Source organism: Neltuma alba, unplaced genomic scaffold, assembly GCF_004799145.2.
Source record: "Neltuma alba isolate B1F8T4 unplaced genomic scaffold, ASM479914v2 tig00010238_pilon, whole genome shotgun sequence".
In the NCBI taxonomy this organism is placed as follows: domain Eukaryota; kingdom Viridiplantae; phylum Streptophyta; class Magnoliopsida; order Fabales; family Fabaceae; genus Neltuma; species Neltuma alba.
In genome coordinates, this window is record NW_021635168.1 from 47,717 (window position 1) to 53,269 (window position 5,553).

The 5,553-nt window shown below is 35.0% G+C and overlaps 1 non-coding gene across 1 annotated transcript; it reads left to right on the forward strand.

The window, feature by feature from the left end:
• Positions 1-3,283: 3,283 nt before the first annotated feature.
• Positions 3,284-3,364, forward strand: TRNAL-CAG (transfer RNA leucine (anticodon CAG)). The gene has a single exon. It is a non-coding gene; the product is annotated as a tRNA-Leu (tRNA).
• The last annotated feature ends 2,189 nt before the right edge of the window (positions 3,365-5,553 follow it).

Consider the following 5,553-nt stretch of genomic DNA (forward strand, 5'->3'; position numbering starts at 1 on the left):
TTTCTAGATGCTGTCCTGTTGTCTTGGTTACATGCAAGTAGAAAATTAGAGGTAGACTTAATAGTGAAGTGACCATCAATAAATAGCCACCAAATATATTTATCCTCTCCTCTCTCCCTACAAAGGGTGGTGTGCATAAGTAATATGATTCATAAGATGATAAGGGAGCCAATAGCTTAGTTTCTAAAAGTTCCACACTCTCTATAGAGGTCACATAGTCTACAACTCACTCATCTTTATCCACCCAACCTTTATACCCTGGTACTAACTCAATGAGAGGTCTATTTAACTTCAACTAGCCACCAAACCAAAAAGAAATAGACCTACCATTGCCAATTTTCTTTGTTAATTCACTCTTGACAGGTTTCCAAAGCGCAGAAATATCCCTCCAAATTAGGGACTGGTTGACAGTTTTTTAACAGATGAAAGCTCCATGTCCCACAATTATATTGCTTCTTAAGACCTTTACCCAGAGTACTTCTTGGTCATGCACCAAGTTCCAAGAAAGTTTCACTATAAAAGCCTCATTTTGCTTCCTGAGATCTTTGATCCCCAAGCCCCCATCTGTTCTCTTGTCTGTGATTTGTTCCCAGGCTATCAAATGAAGTTTTCTAGTATTGTTTTCTTTTTTTTTAATGTAATTCTTAATTATGATTTTTATTTAAAAAAGGTCAGCCCAAGATTGTGGCCCACAATGGAAAACGGAAAAGCCCAGCCAATAACACAAAATAGGCCCAATGAATGACTCATGAGTCTTTTTAAAAGTCTGCCGGACCTGAAATTATTTCCCAATGTTCGCCTTTGGAATACTTTCTGTTTGGTTGTGTTTACGGTTTCTGGTTGTTGAGAATAATTTCGGGGTTTAAATAAAAACCTTAAAAAAAGTGTTTAATGACGTTTTTTAATAAACTATTTTCCCCCAAAAAATAAAATAAAATAATGTTTTATGGAATATAGGCTTTCTAATTTTTTTCCTGTTCTATTCATAATTTCTTCTTTATTTTCTCTCAATCTACACATAGCATTACAGTATAGTCAAATTTCTCAAGACTTCCCGCCCATAAAGCATAATCAAATCTTTTGAGAGTTTTCAAATTTTTTGGCTGCTTGGTCTGAGGTGGCTTTATAACATTCTTTAACAACGTCATTACTGTGGCCTCCTCAAACTAATCATCGTTGATTTCTGCTCATTGATATGAAGCAATTCTTGTTACACCAAATCTCCACGTTTGCTCAATTCAAAATCACACTGCTTGTTCTAGAGTCCTTTCAGAATTGACATAAGAATATATTATCACCATAATGACCTCTACTTGCTGTATGCTTCTTCGATCAGAGTTTTTATTGGTGTCTGAGCTATAAAATCTACCATCTTGGAAAAGCTCTCTCTCTCTCTCTCTCTTATATATATATATATGTGCTTGTTTATAGAAATGATGGGTAAGAAGTATCCTTGAGAAGCATGGTTTTGGCTTCTGCTATAATGGGGAAGGTGGTTCCGGATATACCAAATCCAGAGGGCAGCATAATTGACATATTACTAATCAACATGTATTTTTTAAATGTGGGGTGGGGCAGATCCTGCAGGCAATTACTAAGCAAGGTTTGGTTGTGAATTCTATGATTTCCAATGTGGATTCTATTAGCAGCAGCACTTATAGAATAATAGTTGAGCCTGAGGACATTGTTCTAGATAAATTAATTTTGTGTATTTGCACAAAAATATCTCTAATAAAAGTGCCCCAACTGAAATTTTAACTCATGGGCTGGAAGGCAATCATAAAATCGGTCTCCAGTAGCATTGTATTCCTCTTAGCCATTTAGTAATTTAAGATCACAATGCACTATAATAAAAAATACCCAACCCTCATTTTAACTCAAGAATAGGAGAGCAATAACAAAATTGGCCTTCGATTGGCCATTGCTGTGGGCACAAAGCCATTCTCCTTTTAGCCTATTCATTAGCGCAAGACCACAAGTTACTGTATATTCATTTGAGCTCATTACACAGCTCTTGAGCAAATGTGAGACTTTTCCGCTTTGACACGCCCCACGTAAAATAACTCCAACTGGTACAATCTTGCTGCTTTATCGTTGTTATGTTCAAAGTAAGTGATCTGTATAGAATTTTAATTCCATATTAAGTTACAATTATGCATTTGGACAAATCTAATTATTGCTCTGAAGCTTGTTTGCCAAAGCACAAAGAAGCTAGCCAGGCCGAATGAATTTTCTGTTTTACGTGTATGATTATGCAGGTTTTTTATGTACATGCACAAGAGCAAGCATCTATGTGTTTTGGTTGATGGAATTTATGGGAAAATATTAATACTGTGTGATCCTGGGATGAGTCCTAATAAAGGGCTTGATACGCTAAACTCAGTCAAAAAACAAGGAGAAGGATTAAACAACACATTATGATCACCAAGCAAGAGGTCTGATTACAATTGCAGTAACATAGTGCAGAGTTTATATACACGCAAAAGATTTATAGCTAGATAAGGCCACCAACAAAATCAGCTGATTTCCTTAAGAGCTTCATACTTGTACTCTGTTCTGGACCAGGTTCTGCCGCACTATTATGTTGAACTGGCTTATCAGGCTAGTGATTGTGCCAATCCTTCAATATCATTTATAATAACCATGCCCCTCGGATATTAGTGTTACAGTAGGATCTCTAGATTAGTCTTACACCTCATAATCATCAAGAATTTTTTTATCCTAAGTTTAGCTTAAGTTTTTTTTAAGGGGTAATTAATCTTTTGGTCCTTATAGTTTAACTAATTTGTAACTCAATTCTTCACTTTGACTCAATGCAATTCAATCCTTATAATTTGACTCAGTTGCGATTTGTTATAAAATGGTAAAAATATAGGGACTAAGTTGCAGCAAATCAAATTTTCGGGAACTGAGTTCAATCAAGTTAAAATTATAGGGAGTAAGTTATACCAAGTTAAAGATTACAATTAAGTTACAGACGAGTCAAAAGTATAAGACTAAAAGTTAATTTTTCGTTCTATTGATTTATCATTTAAAGCAGCCCTATAAGTGATAGCTCTTGAACCCACAATATGAATATAGTATGAACTTTGCGAACATGTGTTCCTAGGAAGACGGAAAAGGATTTTTTTTTTTTTTAAGTTTTTCTTTTGTTTTATCGCTCTCAACTATATCTACAGATAATTATCTGAATTTCGGAAACAAACATTTTCGTTCTATTGGAAGTTACCCTCTGAAGGAGAAAAGCGATGTTAATTAAATTTGCTCGCGAACTCACCATCGAGTCAAGATGGCCGAGTTGGTCTAAGGCGCCAGTTTCAGGTACTGGTCCGAAAGGGCATGGGTTCGAATCCCATTCTTGACAGATTCTCCTTTTTCTAAGTTTATATTCAAATAACCAAAATCCTTTTCTTATTCTCACTCATTGACCGCCAATAGTATTATTTATTGCTACGGGATTGAATTGAATAACACAAATCTACAACAAAAAGGCTAAACTTTCGTGGAAACGTGATTACCCCTTCCAAACATAAGAAAGGGCCTGGGACTCCGCAAGAGGACGTCATCTTGGTCAAAGTCATATACTTTACCTCCTCTCTTCACCTAGCTTTTCTGTTGCTGCATATTCCCATATTCTATAGTAAGGTTTCTGCCAAATCATCCATTCTGGTGTGAATTTCAGGTTTGATGAGATCCAGCAAAAGCTACAAGCTTAGATAAACTATCCATCTCATGCTGCTGCTAAAAGAGGCAACTCCACCGATGACGAGGAAAAGATGATAATCCATATCCAAGCTCTACTCAGCAACAATGTACTTCAAGCTTTGATACTGCCTCTAATTTAAATATAAGTCATCTTTCTAAACTTTTTATGATTATAAGTCCTGTTTCATAACATTTAGGATATTAGTTTTTTTCTTTTTTATTTAATTTCCTTTGTACATAATTAAATATTATGAGTAGTTTAATTCACCTGGGATAATCTTTGACTTTAGTAAGGATAATTTTAGATAGTGTTATCACTTTTTTGACAGATTAATGAAGTACTAAACTGTGAAGCATTGGATGAATTAGCTTTTTTTTTCTTTTGACGAATCAATATATACAGCCTGATGTATTTGAATTAACACATATAGTTTAATCATGTCATGCGTTTATCGGGCATTAAAACGCTATCTTATAAACAAACAATAATTGAAGATTAAATACTAATTGGAGAAGTTAATTCAATTGTTTCCAGTAAAATCGTGAAGGCATACACTACATATTAAAACAACCCGTATTAATATTATTATCACCCACACTGAAACCTTACATGATACTGGCAACAAAAGAGACAGCAAAAATACGCATGGCTACAAAAAGGATCAACCATGGGCATGGTTTGTGAGCAGCCTCTTCAGCTTTGTTATTTTATTGAGGCGTATATCTCACTTGCTACATCTTCCACTCTTTGAAACAAGCATATCTCCAACTCTCTTTAACACTAGAGTCCCAATAACACTCTAAAAGCCAATGGCAAACCCAACCGCTGTCACAAAATAAAACCACAGTTTTCCAAAATCATTGTCATCTTCAATTCTTTGGTTTTATGAACTTGATGAGTATCATCACCTTGACACTTATTTTGCAATGGATTCCACAAAGATAAGGGTTTCCAGCATAAATAGATGGATCATTGAAGTCAAGAATTGATTTTCAGTTGGAATTGGCCCTGAAATGTTATTATATGACATGTTCAAATGGCTCAATGCAGTTAGCTTGGGACACTCTTTGGAATTGTGCCTAAAATTTGGTTGCAAGAGATATCAAAGGATTCAAGGTGTTGCATATTTCCAAATTTCTCTAGAATTTCTCCATTCAAATGATTGTGTGAAAGGTTTAAACCCATCAATCCAACAAGCGAGAACAATTCAAGAGGAATTGATCCTGCCAAAATGTTACTTGATAAATCCAAGTTAACCACAAGCTTCAAGTTTCTAATATAGTCTAATTTGTTCCTTTTATAACTTGTTTCGCATCTGATGATCCCATTCTTTCGCAATAGCCATCAGGTCATTGATAGTACATTGATTGAATGATTTCCATATATCAACACTATCTTTGGTCATTCCTGTAAGATTGTCAATGCAAGGGTATTGAGCCATTTAACTGTTGTTTGCAAGGTCCAAAATCTGAGAGATTTGAGTTGCACAAAGTGGACGAAATGTACCATCTAACATGTTATTCCTTAGTCTCAGAATTGCAAGGTAGGAAAAGTGTTACTGGTCCATGATGATAGGATAATTCCAATAAACTTATTTTTGCTCAAATCTAAAATTCTCAGTTGCTTCAAAATTTTTCAAGTCAATGGTTCCCTTCAAGATGGTATTGTTCAAATGCAAACCACAACAATAAAGGAAAGCTTGTTGATGAGAGAGGGTAGGCGGCAGACAATTTGTTGAATGAAAAATATATTTCCATCAATCCAAATGGTGGATTATCTTTCCTGTAATTTGGAATTTCACTAGAGAAATTGTTGCGAGGCAAATCAAGATTATTTAAACTCTCAAA